The 20,283-nt window shown below is 38.7% G+C and overlaps 1 protein-coding gene across 7 annotated transcripts in view; it reads left to right on the top strand.

Annotated features, from left to right (window-relative positions):
* The window catches only part of LOC149792528 (alpha-1,3-mannosyl-glycoprotein 4-beta-N-acetylglucosaminyltransferase C-like), a 78,317-nt gene that overhangs the window by 42,033 nt on the left and 16,001 nt on the right, over positions 1–20,283 (top strand). Inside the window, exon 1 of one of the 7 annotated variants that reach the window (XM_089971161.1) lies at positions 15,616–15,773. The exons of the other annotated variants lie outside the window; for them this stretch is intronic. The gene's annotated coding sequence lies outside the window, so the exon portion shown is untranslated. Of the gene's footprint in view, positions 1–15,615; positions 15,774–20,283 lie in introns of those variants that run through there. 7 annotated transcript variants of the gene reach the window in all.

Raw genomic sequence — 20,283 nt, 5'->3', positions numbered from 1 at the left:
AATTATGCTAAGACTACCTTGGGCGATAATTGTCCGCTTGCTTGTGCAGCCGTAAGGCCAGCACGACCGCGACACCAGTTACTATAGATATAATCCCGACAGATAATCCTATGTTTGTTGCAGCCGTAGCGACTCAATTCACGTCCAGACCAATGGTGGTCTCGGTGGTGAGTCGAGAGATTTCATCCGCGACAACAGACACGCATTCGTATTTTGCGAATATGGCAGTTCTCTTGCTGATTTCGTCTTTCAGCAGTTGTTCCACATCAGTTTCTTTTCTCGCATCTGTACCTTTGAAGGTCCTACGGAGTTTTTCTGTTAATAATGTGATCGTGAACCATAATAGCTAAAACCTGCTGATCTTCTTTAGCTGAAAGATATGCACATGCTTCCAAGCAATGTTTTCCTTCACCGGTACAACTGGCATGCAATTATAGCAAATATTTCCCCATGGAATATTTTGTCTCAGTGATTGTTTGCATGATTTTAGGTTTACCTAGAACTACACAAATTACGCCCCTGCTTGGTGGCTTTAACATTGCGTTTTCTCCAACAAGTGTTACAAGAACAGGCGCACCCTTATAAAGATCAGCCTGAGTTTTTCAATTGGTACCCGAGACAATTTTCGTTCGATATAACTGACTAGGAATTTTATCGTGGTGGATTTGTCGGTGAATTGTGCTTCGTTGTCGAAATTGTCTCAGTGTGAATTCACATCCAACGGCATAGTCTGCGATAATTCTAGGCTGACCTTGGATTAATATTGGTACCTTAATGTGATTCCAACGTTCGATTTCTATCTTTCGCGTAGATTATATTGAGGTTATATGCTTATCTGACAACGCCATTTTGACGCAGATACTGATCGACGAATGGAGCATAATTGACGTCGATGTTTTCATCCGTCGGCAGCTCATCCAACATCTGGACGGTAAATTCCGCAACATCCTGGCCGTGTGGTTGTTCAAAATCCATCACGTATATGTAATGATAAATCTTAAACACACGGTTAAGTATCCTTCCGAATTGACGTTGAGTTCTTAGATCTGAACATTATCGCCGGTGTCTGACGATTCTAACACGTGAATGACTTGCTACTAATACTGAATAATTCGGTATGTATTATTAATTGTTTAACATACTCGTTATCATTTATCAATAATGGCATTACACCCCACTAACCAGGAATCAGGATAAGTAAAATAAATACAATCCAGAATGTGTACCTCGAGATATCAGCCTTCGAAACAGGTCGAGCTTTTGTTAACATTGTGTTGTTAGTTTTCCCCCCGTTTTTCGCAGGTTAATGTTCCTTCTGACATTCTGCTTGAAGTCAGTACACGTGGTGGTGAGGATAGATTTGAAAGTACCTCGGCGCTTTTGACATTCACGTATTGTTTCGTTGCATCATCAGTATCATCGTTCGGCTTTTTAATCCATCGAATTTGATTTCCATTCATGATAAAATCTTCGCTCATTTCTTATCCAAATTTTCGATTCTGTATTTGTGTCGACATAATATTGGACGTACCAGAGTCACTGGTTTACCCGATTTCATTGGGGTTTTTTAGCCAGATTTTGCATGGTGACGACGTTCGGCTTCAAAAAATTATCGTTGGAGGTTTTAAGTTTTCCGATTTTGTCTTGAAAAATCACAAATTTCTCCGGGCTGACGTGAACAACAACTCGGTTTCATCAGCTCATTCAGATCCACTTTTGGTTACAGACCTGGTCTGATCCATATCAGCGCTGAATCGGGTCGCTACGCTCGCGTTTCCGTAAATGTCAATAGGCGTTGTGTACACGTTAAACTTAGTTTTTAAGTGACTATCTTCGATGATGAAAAATCGGCAAACGCATGCGGAGTCGGCGAACGGTCGAGTGCACACAGCACTCTACCAGTGAGATGTATCATACTGGATCATCGGTTCGGTTCGAGTTTGTAACGGCAGCGTTGAATAAAGCATGTAAAATATATAAGTAATAACATTATTATGTCGTGGTGCAAGCTCGTACGAATCAAAATACAAAAGATGTTGAGGTGTCCCGCGTTCGAGACCTAGTGAGTTCCGTGTCCTGTTGTCGAGTCTAAGTTGATATTGCTGCTTTCCCATGTGTGGGGATCATTGATGCAAGTTCGTAAGGCATGAGAACACATAGAAAGTGCTTGATTGGTTTTCTCTTCGCGAGTAAATCAAAATTGATCAGTGGACACGTAAGACGTTTCGCTTCCGTGGACATTAACGGTGATGACACAACGGAAGACTTTTTCTGCTTTGAGTGGTCTCGGGCAGTCGTTATCTTTCTTTTTTTTTTTTTGTCGTTCCGTGTAATCGAAGACCTTTTCCTATTTTATAGATCCCCAAAAGGTTCCACCTCCAAACGTCTTTTTTAGTGTGATGCAGTTCAAACAGCCCATAACGTGGCCATTGCTCAGCCGCAGCCGCCAATAACGCTAGAATCTTCCTTAGAAATGGAAATATTCCGTCGCTCTTTTACCTTTGCGTCACCTCTGACATCGACAGCTTTAATGTTACCGAACAGTTGCAAATATTCCATTAGCGTGTCGATGACCCTTCTCGGAATCACGACGATACATCTGTACTCTCGGTCACTAGCGGCTGTTACTTTGAAGTTCATGTCTACCACGGACTGCTTAACCAGATCTAGATGCTCGAGAGGAAAGCAATAAATCTGATACAACGTAGTGAAGTCTTTCTGAGAACTCTGCAAGCCTGTGTCAACGTTCTGGTCCAGATCATTTATTTTAAGTCAGTGATACACATGCTTGACTTGATTGTTGTCGAAGTGAAATGTTTTCCATGGAGTCTTTGTGGTCCTTTAACCTCAACGAGACCTCAGTCACTGCCATTTTTGCAAATATCACCGCACTTTCAGTTGGTTGTCCACTGTGTCTTTGATTTAAAATGCCACAAACACATGACTTGTTGCGCTGACACCTCGTTGGATACCTTTTTGCAGCTAAGCTGTGGTCATCGTTGTCAAATTTGTCCAGGATTTTTGCCGTGTACGCCAAAAAGTGTACCATTGAATATCATTGGCGACTCAAGTGCAGGGTTCGTAACCAACATGCAACGTTTGTCCTGACTACTGACCCGGACGTTTTGGCAGATTCTCCATGGTTTTCCCGAATACGGCATTGTTCATGAGCTTAAAAAGTCTTTCTCAAACTCATTCGTATTAATCTGGATATAAGGAACCATCCACACACTCTGATGAAACCGTAGCACGCGGCGAACTAGCAACGCAATCGAAATCCAAGTTGATTTACAATGTTCAGTCACAACTGCATGTTTCTTAGGTGTGAAACACAGTTTAGGTTATGGCACTAATTTGGATCCAGCTTAGTGATTTCGGCGAACTCGCCACTGACGAGCAGACACTGGCTCGAGAACAGCCACTCTGTTAGTACCACAATTGCTAATGTTATCAGCCAGTCCAGTGAAATCGTTTATCTTCGCTTTTGGGAGACTCAAATATTGTGCTGAAGAGCATCAGTGTGTGTAGAACGTTATGATTCACTTTTAAATTTTGAAAATTGCATTTCTATGGGCTAATTCAAAGTTTGCAAGAACATTACCCCAGAACGGTTGCTATCAGATCTTCACGTAGGACAGTAGAGACCTGATTTTAATCAGATTGTCATTTACTCGTAGAGGTAAATTCCTTTCTGGTGAGTAAACTGAAAAAGGAAATTTACGTTCCATCGGGAGAAACACCGCCGTAGCGACAAGTGACCGTAAAGCAATCGTCGCATCCTGTTGTGATGCTAACATGTTTATCCGGATTGGAATTTAGGAACTTAATCGAGTGAATGTAATGCAGCTGCCCAAACAGAAACGTCATATATTTTTATTGGGAATAACAGTTGTTACCGCGTTTGATGCTGTTGTGATTTTTTATAATCGGTAGGTCATCATACCCGTGCAGTTAAAAAAAAGCATAGCCTGAATTCAAATTCGTGATGAGTAAATTCGTAGCTGAAGATTGTGTGCGGCTCATCGGCACGTGGCAGTCATGTGACTGTGATAGCGAACGTTTTCATCGGTGAGCTATAGTATTTCAATCCATTCCGCTTTAACCTTAAGCGGCTTGATAAACATCTCAACCGAGTCCTTTCCATGTTCAATATTGGCGGATCAATTGCTCCATCTCACTGGCCTAAAATGTAAAATGGGATTCAAAAATTTTCGACGTATTTGATTGAACTGCGGTGGAGTCAGGAAGTTCAGACATTCAAAATCTCCGTAAATCACGCATGGAACTTTAATTTTCCCTTGCACCTCGATAAATTTCAAAATGTTTTTGCCAGGTTCCAGAATAATCATACGCCGACTCCCTCGGATGGTTGTCAAGCAACTGTTATGTGCTGAATTCGTGCATCCAACGTCGACATGAACGCTTCATGGTGCCACCTAAATAAATCGTTTGGTGGGGGGGGGGGGGATAATCGGCTGAAAAACACAGTTGCAAGCAAATACATCAACGACAACATCAGGTTTGTGTCCTTCAAACTTGCCGATGTAATTATCTAGTACAGGGAATTCGAGTTGCAATACTAATTCACCCATGTGCTGTTTGTATTTACGAGGCTAGTCTGTATCGTGTGCGCCATGCAGAGCGGACACGATCGTCCATTCGAAACATCGGTTTTCCTGGTTTTTACCTTTATCACTATCGGTCGTAGAATAGAAGCTGACATTGGATTATAACTGGATCCGAGGTAAGGCTTGTACGGGAAACCTTAGCATTAAGTTCCGTACAGCTGTAGAAATTCCATCCTATATTTCTTCGGCTGTAATCAGCAAACTTCTCGAGGATCTTTGTAAAACCTTTGTCGATATCATCCTCGAATACATGTTGTTTTTGCGGTTCAAGATCACAAGGGCGCCACTGGTAAAGTACCCACGTGAGATTTTATTGTTTTAATCGACTCTGGTAGCACATCATCAACTTTTACTTTCATATTTCATGTGCAACCCAGCCCAAGATCGACGTTTCCTCAAGAATTAAACAGAAAATACAGTTTTCCGCGAGCTTGATTGGAATCTGGATTGTCTCTGCAGTGTACCACCCTAACATACTAGGCCACAGTTTCAGACTTATTCATGAGAGAAAAAATATATAAGCTTAATAGCGTTAGAAAAACAAAATTATTTTAAAAAATAAAAACGCTTGATGTGATCCTCCTAAATTTGCCATTGAGAAGCCGACCTCATTTTAAATTGCCTTCCATTGTCTACTTTTTTTGTAGTGCAATGACTCTTTCTGTAACTGACTCTTTTTAACGGTTTTAGTGTACATGCCTCGTTTTGGCAATGTTAGAGATCGCATACTTGGCCGATCACACGTTTATCAATAATGGAAGCTGGCATCTAGTACGACAATTTCTGTGTCTCAGATTATTAAATTAGCACGTCCACCAGCAACAATTTGAGTAGGTTTGATATTGGCGATGTTGAATTGAGTGGTGTGGACCTTAATCTGAAGAAGAAAAAGAACTTCTGTCCATCTTTGAGAATTATGGGCGCAAAAGAACTCAAGCTTGAGAAGTTGTTCTCGGAATTCCACAGCTAATCAGCACTGTAACGGGGCTGTCGCAGAGCAATCTCGGTGGCGCTCTCGGAGAGGGCGGTCATGCGTACCGTACCCGTGTATCGTATGCGTTATTCTCGCGTTGGCTGCGTTGGTAAAATCGTAGGGGCTTGAAGACTCAAACCCAGACAAGTATTAAAAAAATCATATTAGCTACTGTTTGCCATTCATGGTCATTACACCATGCATTCGGACTGTATGACTATCGACGAGCATAGTGGAAACGATACATTGTAATTAGTTTTAACTGATAAAGGTACCTCAGTTGCACTATTTTAATTAAAAATAGGTAAAATATATTTAATCAACTTCCATTTAAATAATATAATTTTTTGGTATTGTTTCTGAAACTTCACCGGACAATGAATCGAAAATATTTCAAAACAATTATGACTCCAACCCTATAAATGTACATGCATATGTGTCTTCACACAATAGTGTCCATCTTTTGATACCGTAGTCACTGATGTGGGGGGGGTGTAACCTGAACTTTTCGACTACGTGTTTACTTGGCCGAGTTTTAGTGACATTTTGAAAAGTAGAAAAAAAAATTAAATTGTTTCTTGTGGCATTTGAATAGCTATTTATACCTCTATTATTGATATTTGTAATTACAATGATGTAATTGAGATACTCATATCAGTTAGAATTAATAAGAATGTGTAGGTTTTGCTTATCTGAAGTCATATGGCAAGAGTACATGGTGTAGTGACCAGAAGGACACAGAAACCTTAAAATAATGAGGCAAATTACAGTCAGAACAATAGGTACGATGCTTGCAGCTGGCACAAAACCGACATGACATCAATAAAGTTACGCTTTACAGGTCTACAACGCACAATAGTATCTTTACAGGTCTACAAGGGGGCCCCGAGTGGCCGAGTGGTCTAAAGCGCTCTCCGTTACGGATCACTGCCATCTCACCTCTGTCTGCGTGGGTTCGAGTCCAGGATTTGGCAAATGTGGATATGTGAGAAAGCATGCCAGTAGCTTCTCGTGCGTCGGTGGTTCTTCCCGGAGTTTTCCCGGGTTCTTCCTCCACCATTAATACTGGCCGCCATGCATAGCCTATCGTGTGCTGAAAAATGGCGTTAAACCCCACAACAACAACAACAACAACAGGTCTACAACGCACAATAGTATCTTTACAGGTCTACAAGGCACAATAGTATCTTTACAGAATTTGTTATGAGTAACAAGAATTGGAAGATAATATACAGTTCCAAATTTCAAATTACGTTTTTTGGCTGTTTTCATACAGTTAATTACCATACAAAATATAGCTTAACTAAATGCTTTCTACTTTGTTTTTGTTTGTACAATTAATTTAACGAACAAAGTATTGTTTAGCAAAAAACATATTGCCAGACCAAACATTGTTGTATATAATGCAACAAAATGTATATGTGTACAAAATGATGACAGAATGACTCTTATTTAATTTGTGTGGGTTCTGTTGATTCGTAACTGAGTAGGATTGATTTTCCGTTGGCATTAAGCATAATAACGTGTTACTGTGGGCTCTCCATTTAAGCCTTTGGTTTTAAATAAAAAGAGTGTTGCGAAATGACTTTCAGGTGTGTTTTTTGGTTGAAGTGTAACAAAGACTTTCGAAAAAAGACAATTATAGGCTGGAGACTTATCGAATACCCAGATTGCTGAAAATCTTAAAAATAATTATATAAAACTGTTTAGGTTACTCAGACCTAGATCTCAGAGTTTCTGCTTTAATGAGTTTGAGTTCCCCAGAATAAACGCTACAGTCAGCAGGGTTCCCACGCTACCGGGAAATCGGGAAAAAGTCGGGAGAAATGATAATTTTTTCCCGACCGTGAAAAGTCCTTGTAATTTTGCAAATATTGACGAAAGTCGGCAAAAACCCGGGAATTTCACTCAATAACTTGACGCCCGAAACGATTATTTAATTGAGTCGTAACTGAACTGATCGTGAGTTACATTTTTCGAGTCCTAACCAGAATATCAGTAGGTTGCAGTATGGATCATTTGGGTGCTTACCATAAATTAGTTCTAATATCAGTACCCCAACTCCTACCTCGTAACCACAACAAATCAAGTTTAGGCTACGACATCGTAGCTAGCCATAATTATATTTGTTGAGACAATCCAAATGCACAGTGGATTAGATTCGTCTAGTAGACTTTTTGTTTCACAGACAGTTCGATATCCGTATCTTTTCCTATATTGGAAGGTATGAAAACCAGTCTAGCATCACAAGACTAGAATATGGTGGCATTAAAACAGCCGCTTAGCGGATGGGCTAGCAAACTTAAAAGTTTTTAAATCGAGTTATACCTGCATAAAATCTATATGAAACTTGTTTATTTTCTCAGAAATTGCGAGTATTAAAATCGTTGTGTCTTTAATCTGCTGAAATACGATAAAACTAATGCCTTGATGAAATTTGAGCTGGTACTAGCGATTTCGATTGCTAGTCGCACTAGCACACATAATCTCACAACCGTTATTTTCAAATATTGTAGAAAGAATATTAAATGAAAGTCATATACTGGTTGTAATACAAATACAAAAACGAAAGAGCACAAAATTCTCCATATTTATTCCGAGACCTACTTTCTGAGTTGTGTTGTATCACGTGACTACCACGTTGACAGAAAAGAACTAACACGCGGTTGGTTAAACAGAACACGTTTGGACTATGAATTACGTTAAATTTACGATATGTTTGCATCTGCAGTATCCAATATTTCTCTTTGTGGCCACTTTCATTGTATTTCATCACTGATCTGACTCGATGGACAACATTTTGAGTGACTGGACAGAGTTTAACATTTATGCATGTATATCTGTGTATGTTCTTAATAGTCCTTCGAAGAAGACCTTACCTTTGGCAGAAAAGTGGAGAAACATTGATGTTTCCTCCGCGCTGTTGCCTTTCTTTTACGTCATTTCATGATGTGCTGCTGGTTTTTATTCCCGTTTTGTTTCTTTAGAACTTCTCAGGGGAATCCGGTGCCTATTACAGCTTAGGTCGTTGGTAACATGGCATTTGAAGTGTTGGTACAAAAGCCATTTGATGATTCGCAGCGATTCAATACGCATGTATTTATTTCAAAAGTAGATTATCGCTTCTGTACTCACTAGATCAGTGATGAATTTCCTCTCATTAATCATTAATAAAATAAAACACTTGATATTAATAATCCTCGTTTTCTAAATAAATAGATCATGTTACACAATTTGATCGAAGTCCCGTCTGGCATGAACAATGGTGACTCTCTCTCTCTCTCTGGAATAAAAGTACGTGAAAATCTGTGGAGTGAGAGAAAACAAGAATTTGAGTTGGATGTAAAGCTTGAACTTGAACTTACACCAAGTAACCTAAATGAACTCCAAGTTGTTATAAAGGTATGTGTATACTTTCCATGGTATTTTTCAGCAATGTTTCAGAGTACCAATTATTCGAAGTTGCAGTGCCTCTAGAGACAGAAAACTATAACTATAAATTCCTTGGATAGGCGACAAACACATATTGCAATCTGAGGTTTTTCTTTGTTTTTGTTAGCTGTACTAGTCGTTCACCAGACGAGCTTATAGTATGATCTGTTGCTTTTGTCCGTCAATCCGTTGGCACAAATTTATTATCGTTACTCTTCCTAAACTACTTGGAGGATTGCCATGAATTTTTACACAGATTCATCCCATGGTCTAGTTGATCCCAAATGAGCATAATGCTACTCAGAAATTCAGTGTGGCTATCACAATAGACAGCTTGTATGTAACTGGTCCTAAGTGAAACTGTTGCCTGTATCATGTCCAATATGACCTTCATAGCGGCCATTTTGAAAACATTGTTCTCGCTACTCCTCCTGGAACGAAAGTCATGTTGACATGGGGTTTTCACCAGCAGGCTTCTTATGATGTCTAGTTGGTCAAAAATCATTTTAACAAAGTCTTTCTGATATCCCATGTGGCCGTCACAGCGGCTGACAATATTTCTAACCCTACTTATCCTGAATGGATGAGCATATCAACATGAGATTTTCACTAAAAAAAACTACTTATGATGTCTGGTTGATCCTAAATGAAAATGGTACTGATTTTGTGTACAATATGGTCGCCACAGCGGCCATCTTGAAAATCTTGTAATGACATTTCTTCCTGAGTGGAAAGTCATGTTGACATAATGTTTTCACCCGAAGACTTCGAGGTCTACTTGGTCTTTCATGGAAATAGTTCTGATTTGATGGTCAACGTGACCGCCAGGGTGGTATAAATAAAATATCTGTAAAGTATGCAAGATGTATCTTCAACATACCGCTCGCTGTATAAATTTCTTATTAAAAGAAAACTTGGCATGTATCGTGGTATATTAATGATGCAGCGTCATACTTTTTATTTGTAATGGGCAGGGGATAAATGAAAAAAAGGGTGTGAACATTGCAGCGTTGCTGAAGACTTCTACTTGCATGTGTCGAAGTAATTATTGAGTATGTTTCTTAAAGATGGCCGAATCTGATAAAATCCTGTTTCTGAAACTTCTAAAGGTCACAACTCTAGTTTCTTCAAGGTATCAATGTTTGATAACACTACATAATTCACAGTATGGGAATCTATGCACCTGGTTCGTTTTTCTGGTAATATGTGCACATAACGATAATCTGTGCTGCTGTGTTTGTCTTATGACGGCACGCTGTGCATCTGATTTTGTTTCCCGGTTAGCTTGTCATTAACACTGGGAAAAGGTACAGATCTGCCGGAAAATGGTGCATCACGGCGCACAGGTTTTGATAATGTGAACATATACGAGCTAAGTTTCCGTAGAAACAAGACATAACGCAGACTTGTCATTTCAAATCATCATTTAAAATCTCCGTTTCATTAGAAAGACATTATTCCACGCGTGCATATTCAATTCAAAACACGTTTGGTATGATTGACAACCATCTATTAGATCTCATCCTAGCAGGTGAATGAGATTTAAGCCTTTAAGCAGTTGTTGCTAGCAACGGAAAATCACGCAAACTACATGCGATCTGCTGCGATAACGATTACAGCGAATGTAGTCTTAACAAAGAATCTACCTTTCCGTGTTATAAAATCGAATAGAAATCGTCTGTTTTAATTAAAGTTCAATAGCTTGAAGAAAATAATTACTTCTGTTCTCTGAATTTAGACGAAAAATAAAAATATAATCATGAACAGATTTGGTAGCAGGTAAAACCTTAGGTACTGTTTGTTGCTCTGTCTCAGCCTAAATCCAACATTTGGGTCAACACTAGGTAAACAGCCTTTTTAGAAATTTGTTAAGTGGTTTCAAATTCCTTATTAAAAATAATGGCAGCGGCAAAATCCCAGACATTTGCTTTGCACCAAGAAACTCTTCTCTGCCACAAAACGGTTTTTAGAAATTTGTTAAGTGGTTTCAAATCCCATATTAGAAAGAATGACAGTGGCAAAATCCCCGACATTTACTTTGCACTAACTACCAGAAAACGGTTTTTAGTAATTGTTAAGGTGGCGCTATACAGTTTCGCATTTTGCATAGGGTTAGGATTTTAAAGAAAAAGAATGTCCCCGGCTTTCCTCACTGGTTATACTGGCTATTTAAAAAAGACCTTGTATATCTTCTGTATAATGCAAAGAACCTTTAATTCCCTTTATTTTGGTGTATGATTGATGGGTGTACTATGGGTTATAGAGTATACAGCTTTGCCTTACTTCAAATGTGCACCTTTCAAAAAAGTGCTAGCTCTACTTGGTCATTTTCACTTCCTGAACTTCAGAGGTAAATTGTATAAAAAAGAGCCGATAACTTTTTTTACATTTTATGTATTTGGTAATTCATTCATTGCACTTTCAGAAGCTGGTATTGTCTAGCCTGGCAAAATTCATTTTCCCTATTTTAATAGCTGCTATGTATAGTGTACTTTAGACTAATTCAGACTGATTTTTTAACACAAGGGAGCAGTCATTTTAGTTAGCAGTGTGCTTAAATCATGTAAAATTTCCAAAAGTACAATATCCAAAAGAAATATCATCCACATTACATTAATGTAGCATAGAGGTATGCAAACATTCTCTCCACTGTGCATGTTTTAAATGCAAACTACTTCACCTTACATACGTCACTCTCAGAAAAGTACATATTATCTGGTGAGCGCCACCTAAATGGTTCAAATGTCTCTTTAGAAAAAAATGTCATATGCTAAATCCAAACTCTTTGCCTCGCACAGGCAATGTTCTTCCCTGCGACAGTTCTGTTTCAATCGCTATTTAATATAAGGAAGATTTATTGCTTGTAAAACATAACGCTGTTCCATTTAATACTTTATTTTTATGGTCCGATAGGAGCTGTCAAGGCAAGTAACTGATGTTTTCATCACGGAGATAGATGCAGTATAGCGACTTCGTAGCAGTTTCATTACTCTGTATTCACCGATGATAACGAAATGGTTCTTTTAGACAGGGGTCGCAGATGTTTAATGGTTAACCTGTCAGACTCACGACAGATAATGTGTTGATCCGAATCATACCGTCATGTGAGTCCGGGTCGACATAATTGGTGTGTCCTTGGACAAGGTACAGTACTCCAATTGCTTTCAGCAATACACAACACCTGTTTCTGTGCAGCCAAACGAAACTCAATCCAAACTTCTTCAACGGCGATGCCATTTATATCGGCTATAACTGAGCGTCTGGCAGAAAGTATAAAGTTTTTAGATTCTGCTATGAATCATCATTACGTGCACCACGTTGTTAGCGATAACTCTTGCCTGGAAAGGGTGTACCGTGATTGTGTCACAATAAATGAAAGTAAATGGTTTCCGATAATGATAACACACAATAGTAGTGGTATTAGGAGTAGCAGCGGCTGCTATAATAGGAGGAGGGAGTGAAGGTGGAGGACAAGGAACGTTGTTTTGATGGTAGTAGTAGTGCATCAACAGTAGTAGTAGTAGTGGTAGTAGAGAAAGAGGGGTAGTAGATTAATTAAAAGTATATCTAATCCGAGTGCCCTTTTTGATCCTATTGTTTTTTTAATACCAAATTTATACTGATAACGCAATTAAACCTGTCCCTGAAGGACATCGAAGGAACTTGACATGCACAGGTGTGTCCTTTACTGGTAGGTGCATTTCAGCTCCAGTGGTCATAGATCAGAAGAGCTTATGAGATGGCGTGTTGTCGTTCCTTCGTCCGTTAGCACAAGTATGTTATTGCTACTCGTCGTAAACAAATTGGGGCATTGACATGAACTATATATATACATACATAAATACATTTATCCCATGTCCTGTTTGGGAATAATTGTAAGTGGTGCAGCCCGGACTTCCAATATGACCACCAAAGCCATAATCTTAGGACCACTGCGGTAGCCTACGTAATTAGTGTCCGCCTCGGATGCGGGAGGTCGCAGTTTCGAACCCCGGCCGAGATATATCAAAGGCTTATAAAAATGGTACTAGCATTTGCCTCGCTTGGCGATCAGCTTTAAGAGGCTAGTGTTAGGACTGGTCATCCTGGTTTCTGCCTCAGTGCTAGACATATTTATAAACTGCCAAACTGCAGTCATCGTAGCGATTAGACTAAAAAAGTTAAAGATACGTTAAAAATCTAAATCACACACACACACGCACGCACGCACACACACCACCACCACCACCACCATCTTAAAACTCTTTTTTCATGCTATTCCTCCTGAATGGTCATATCAACATAGAATTTTCTCTAAAAATACTTCCTGTGAAGTCTTGTACCTATATGATGTCCAGTATGTTCACAGCGGCAGCCATTTTGAAAATCTAATTTTCGCTACGCCTCCTGCATGGAAAGTCTTAACGGCATGAGATTTTACAAGAAGACTTATTATGTCAAGTTCATCCTATGTGAAAATAGTGCAGTTAGGACAAAAATGGTGTCCATATTATGTCCAATATGGGCGCCATGGCAACCATCTTAAAAATCATGTTATCGCTGCTCTTCTTAAACGGAGTTTGATCGACTTGTAATTTTCGCTAAAAGACTTCTTATGATTTCTAGCTGGTCTTAAAGAAGAGTGGTGGCACTCGGCTACCTAATATGACCGACACAGCGGCTGTCTTGAAAATCTCGTCATTGCTACAACTGCTGAATGGAAAGTCCTACCAACATGCAGTTTTCATGAGAGGACTTATTTGATGTTTACTTGGTCCAAAATGAAAATGGTGCCGATCTGACTGACATACAGTATGGCCACCATTATAGCCATCTTGAAAATATTGGTATCGCTATTAGTCTAAAATGGAGTCTAATCGACACGAGGCTTTTTCACCAGAAGACTTCCAGTGATGTAGAGTTCAGCCTAAAGGAAAATGATCACGATCTGTCATTCAACATGACCACCATGTTAGCCATCTTGAAAATCTTGTCGCTACATCTCCAGAATGTGTGGTCATATTCACATGGTGTTTTACCAAAAGCCTTTTAATGGTTTCTAGTTAGTTCTAAATGAAGAAGGTAACGGTTAATTTTAATATATTGTTATTGCTTAGAAATATAAGAGATAGCTTCAACACTCTGTATTTAAAAAGAAAAAATTGTCTTATCCTGAATTTCTGGAAATTCTTTGCGGTCGGTATAGTGTCAAGTCCTTTTGAGGGGCTCATGTTATATGCAGGACTCGTTGTGTGGACATTTTTCATAAAAGTCTATCCGGAACTTTAACAGGTAAGAATTTGGTTTCCTCTAAGTGAAAACATTTGCTTTATTCGGACATTGTCCACATGACCACGTGTCATTCTTAATATCAGTAATGTATCGATCATATAAAAAGCTCACAAATTAAGGCAAAAAAAATCTAATTGATGCCTTCCCCGATTTTGTTTTTTCCCAAATTACTTTTGGGTTTTCTTTATGATCGCCAGTTGAAGGAGCAGATGGATAACTACCGATTAAATAAATTAAACAGTGAACCGATGTCAACACTTTATCGGTTAATTACAATAATGACACTAATTTTATAATTATGGGCAGGAAGTTGTTGTACCCATATGTGCAGATTCATGTGAATTTCAGTTATTTCACAGAATACCCACATGACTTGGAAATGTCTCCTCCGATAAAATAATTTTCTAACCTTTCGTGGTGTCCGAATTTTTCCTTCATTTCAAGTCAGATGTATGAGCAATTCAAAATGTTCGTCCGCTATTAAAGGGTTATTTTATACTCTCTAATGCAAAAGACTCGTTAGTAAATAGCAGACAAGAACATATGGATCAGTATGAATTATGTGTCCGTGTTAGACAGGTGTCATACAGTGGATTATTATGTTACATTTCGATTTTATAGAGTGTTGTTCCTTGGGGGGAGATATACGTACGATTTTACCCTCAATTTTTTTTTTTTGGTAAAAAAAGAAGATCCTTGCCATTTATCCACGAAGATGTATTGTAACATAATTGCTTTAGTTAATTTCCAGCGATTCTAATTTTGTTACGACCTGTGACTGGTCTGCACACGCACTAATGTAAAATCTCACGATGTTTTCTTAATTTTTCTGAGAAAACGGCACCTCCTTCATATGCACCAGTATTAATTTGTTAGGGTGGGTCTTATTTATTTTTTGCAAAGTTTCTTGTATCTTGTGGCATGATTCATTTATCTGATAAACATCAAGCTAAAATAAACCAGCAGCTGAATGTCATAAAAATACACAAAAATGGTCGCTAAATTGACCAGCTTAAAAAATAAACTGGCTGTAAAAAGTGGAAACCATTGTGAACTAAAGAGCTGCTGTAGCATCAAAAATCCAATTAGCATCAAATATTTAAAAGGTTGAAAACAAATGCCATTTTAGTACTTCGGTATGTTTTGCATCATGGAACTCGTTTTATTCCTAGCTGAGCTCAAGTTTCATGTGTTGTCATGGAAATAGAACAGTCGATATAGTTTATTTTTGCCATGGTTGCCGACGGAACATCAGTTAATTTATGAGTTGTGCATGCACTGCACGTAAATGTGTAAGTAGATATGTGTCTAAAACTGTAATGAGATTATATGATCACGTAAAACAATGTGTGCGTCACGCCATATATGGATTACTTGTTAGTAGTAGTAAGAAGGTACTACAATTTATGCAGGATTATATTCTAACATGTGTGCAAAACATCTTGTCAGAATTCCGTTAAGAATAATCGGTGAGTATACTATGTAAAATAACAAGATTTTTCAAACTTGCGTCTTACATAGAAGAGATTTTAATTTTCCTTTCGTAGTTTTGACATAAATGTTTTGTTACGTCTGTCGATTTTGTTATACCCCATGACTGTGAACAAAAGTGCTACTCTGTTACTCTCTCTGGAGCAAATTTTCATTTTTCTGCTTAATTTTTTTAAATTGCTGCAGGTAACTTCTCTCTCTCTCTCTCTCTCTCTCTCTCTCCAGGCAATTAAATTCAGAATATCTTCGTTAAATATCTTGATGTAGATATAGTAGCGTTGTTAAAAAATTACGGTAAAGGAGGTAAATTATTAGTGTGCTGTATATCGTTGTACGGTCGGTCACGATATTACCTCTTGGAGAACCCGAGTACAGGGGCCAGACGCACGAGACGTATCAAGTTCCTTTCTCATTTAGAATACCTTTTTTATCACGTGTTATTGAAGCCCTCTGCTACTTTTTTGTATAGCTTTCGACGATGTCAGAACTGCAAGAAAATTTATGTACGAATAGAAACATAAGCATAATATGGACAGCAATCTGATCGATTGATAGGACGGGCATCAGTAATAAATAGAAAAATATTAAGCATGTTGAACACGTCAAACATAATAATTATGAGAACAAGGATGAAAAAACTCGGTTTGCCTATCTTTTTCTATGGATACCTTACAGCCTCATCCAAACATATACAAGCTAGTCGGGACTTGAGAAAGGCTTCCGCCCCTGTCCCCTTTTTTCAGAATTACAGTCGATTATTGATGTATTTTTCCCTAAAACAATTTTTTTTACAAATAAATGTGAAAACAGTTTTTATTGTGGCTGCATTTGTTTTCATTTTAATGATATACTTAGTTGCGTTCGATCTCCTGATTTTCTATCTGATGTGATGCAAACGTTTTTCCAGTGTACGGATTGTGAGCTCGTACTTCCTCTACCAGGACTTGAAATCCTGTGGGTGTGTTTCCTTGATTTTCTTCAGCCTCTACGCCCTCCTATTGGCGGGCCCAGTCCGCCACGATCAGGGTTTATTAGTGACCTTTGCCCTTGGTCTTTTCTTTTTTATGTATTGTTGCCGCCTTCATATCCGGGGTACTGTTTGCGTCCATATTTGTTGTAAATATCTTGTGATGGGGAATGTGCCTTGTGAAGATTGGAGATAAAATTGCATACAGGTTTGAAATTCTCTATCCAAATAGAAACTGTTTTAGGCGCAGTGCATGCATATGTGTGCGTCTTTGTTGGGATATTGCCCCGGATTCTGTGCATTTCTTTTCAGATTGAGCTGTGGCGGTATCTTAAATATGATATCTCTCACAACATTTAAATTGATTTTACATCGGTTATGTTGTAGTTTTTACTGCCTCTAGTTTAACGCCATTTTCAGGCCGTGATAGGCTATATATTGTGGCCAACTGCGGTATAACTGGTGGAGGAAGAACCCGGAAAAAGAACAGTAATAACTACCGACCCGTGGGTATCTTTCTCACATACCCACATTGGCCGAACCCGATATTTGAACCCACGTGGACAGGTGAAAGGGCAGTGACCGGTTAAGGCGAGCGCTGTAGACCACTCGGCCACCCAGGGCTCAAGGTGTTGCAGTACGGATGACTATTATCTATTTAGTTGTAAAGTTATTCATTAGGGAATCATTTTATTATGGAAAAAAATGACTTCACGAATTTCTTAAATTTGAGGAAATTCTAAGATTTTTCTCAGAGTTAATTTTAAGACTAATTCCAAAAGAAATGAAGGTATGACGTTTGGGTTATTATTATTGATGCCGCTGAATGTACAGTGAAAACTTTATTATTTTCATCCAGATAATAAGAAAAATATTTAAAAATCGAAGTTAAAGATAGAACATTTGAGTTGTTTACTTGAACATTGGGCCCAGTGCCAATCGCTGAAGTGACTGGCTATCATCGACGTCAAAATATTTACCAACTTTCACCTCTGGGTTCACAACCATTTATCAACGCCATTATCGTCATGGATAAAACACATCGGTCTTACCTGATAGATGTTTGCATAAATAATAGCTTAATTAAACTTACTGAGGTGACAAGTAGGTATGTAATTAAGACATAGAATATATTTTTGAGACATTTTAATATGTATGGCGGTTTACGGTACATCAGCACAGTAGTGACTCTATGATGTCAATTAAAACTTAAGTTCGAAATGTGTCAAATGAATTTTGCAAAGATTTAGGAAGATAAACCCTTCCAAATAAATGTAAACACGAAGAGCAACTTTATAGATAACATATTGTTATCACATGCAAAATCCAGGTTTTATACATTTTGGAGAATGTATCTTGTGTGTCTTTTTTTTTATTTGTTTGTACTATATTTAATTTGATACAGTTGTTAACCCATTCAGCTTGAGTTGTTGTGCTTTTATTGGTGGAATGAACGCTATTGATGTACGTTTCGGATTGCGTCCACCTTCGTATGAAAATATTAAAATAGATAAAAGAATCTGAACTAGAAGGCTGCTCGAGACAATGGGTAATGAGTGAAGTATTAAGGAAAAAGAAACCTAATTATTTGCTGATACATGCCTAGACAGGCGACATCGCATTCCTAATTATTTGCTGATACATGCCTAGACAGGCGACATCGCATTCCTAATTATTTGCTGACACATGCCTAGACAGGCCACATCGTATTCCTAAGCTAAATGTATAATAGCCAGATTAGTTTTAAATTCAGACTAGAAATGGAAACCATCGCACATATCCCTACTGCTTTAAAGTAACCGTTCGAGTTTTGACCACCCCATCCCTGAGGACTACATCCAGAATTCGAAACCGTCGTCATCAACTCCTAAATGTGTAACGTCATATCAAATACACTTTCCACAATTTGTATATGCACGAAGTTTGGCCACGCACGGAGTTCAAATTACCAGCAACAAAAAAACTTGGACCTCCACTGCACCAACCTCTCACCCTTTGTGCTTCATTCGGGTGTTGACACCTTTGTTGTCATTTACCTATCTTGATGAAATTCATTCACCAGGATTCCCTTTTCCATAACTGGCGTAGAGGGGATTGATGTGACAAATATCAATATTACCCATACAAATGTACCCCCACTCCGCATTTTAGGTGGAACTGGTGCATTCAGGTTCATCATCCAAACCTGGTGAAACTGCAGACCAGACAGTATCGTCCTCTTTCGGTCAACTTTAAAAGACATTCAGCGTACAAGGAAGACCCATTCGCTGACACAGACTTTGCCGACCACGCTTCTTTTCAATCTGATTAAAATCAGATCTCCGCTGTCCTACATGAAGATCTGACGACGACCGTTTAAGGGCCATGTTCTGGTGACCTTTGAATTAGCCGATGGAAATTAAGCTTTCAAAAATCGGAAAGTGAATCAAATCGTTTGATACACATTCATACTCTTCATCCATACTGCTCAGTCTCCAAACGCGAATATATAAGACTTCATCTGATTGGTTGATAAAATTAGCGATTATGGTAATAATATAAGTTAACCGAACATGACCCCATATGCGGTCGCTGTCATATCTTTACATATAACAGTGAAGATCTGATTTTAATCAGGCTGCACTTCTTCTATAAAGGTGTGGATATAATTCATTGTCAGGTGCGCAGGTTTTCTGCTTCTAGTGAGGTGGCAAATGCAGCCTCAATATTCATAATGCGGAGTCACATTATATTCTTATAAAGACATCCCATATGGTTTGGATGTACAAGATGGCCGCTATCGCTTAACCGGCTTGAAGCAGCTGTTCCGTTTTTTAGTGCCGTTTTCATGATATCTGTGCTTGTTGCCTGTTTTCATCTTCGTTTTTGTGTTCATTATGTATTGTCTGTTAAATTCATATGTGTTTCTTCATCTCCTTGTTTTGGAAAGGAGAATAATTAGACTTTTTCTCAGCTGCCTTGCTCCACTGTTTTTGAACAAACCGCCATCACGTGATACTCGCCAGTCAACCTGTTTATGCTACGATGGACCCTCATTGATTACTTTAAATGATCACTCCTTGGCTCACCACACTACATTGTGCTCTAGACTAAACGAACTGGGACTACATTCATCATTACCTAAATGTAAACAGAAGCGAAAAAAGAAACGTTGTTTCAAAGCTGGCCAGCGTAGAACAGTAAGAAGAATTCCAGTTATCTCCCTTATTTCGGCACAACCATTAAAAAAATTTTCGACCGTTAATTTAGATAACCTAATTCAAATCCCAATTAATTCGTCAACCTTTGTGTCAACTATCCAAGAAGTACCTCTGCGCATTGCATCCCAGTCAGTAGGACCACCGGAAAAGCGCACAGAAATAGTTAATTTTATCAACGACCAAAATGTTGACATATTTTTCGTGACACAAACATGGCTAAAAACATCAGGCGATGAGCCCAAGTGTGCGGATCTAACACCCACTGGTTACTCCATCAAGTCGTTCCCGCGTAATTATCGCGGAGGTGGAATTGCTGTCGTC

The sequence above is a fragment of the Sinohyriopsis cumingii genome, chromosome 9 (genome assembly GCF_028554795.1).
Source record: "Sinohyriopsis cumingii isolate HCF-2022 chromosome 9, ASM2855479v2, whole genome shotgun sequence".
In the NCBI taxonomy this organism is placed as follows: Eukaryota; Metazoa; Mollusca; class Bivalvia; order Unionida; family Unionidae; genus Sinohyriopsis; species Sinohyriopsis cumingii.
The sequence above is the reverse complement of the archived record's forward strand: the minus strand, read 5'-3'. Positions and strand labels throughout refer to the sequence as shown.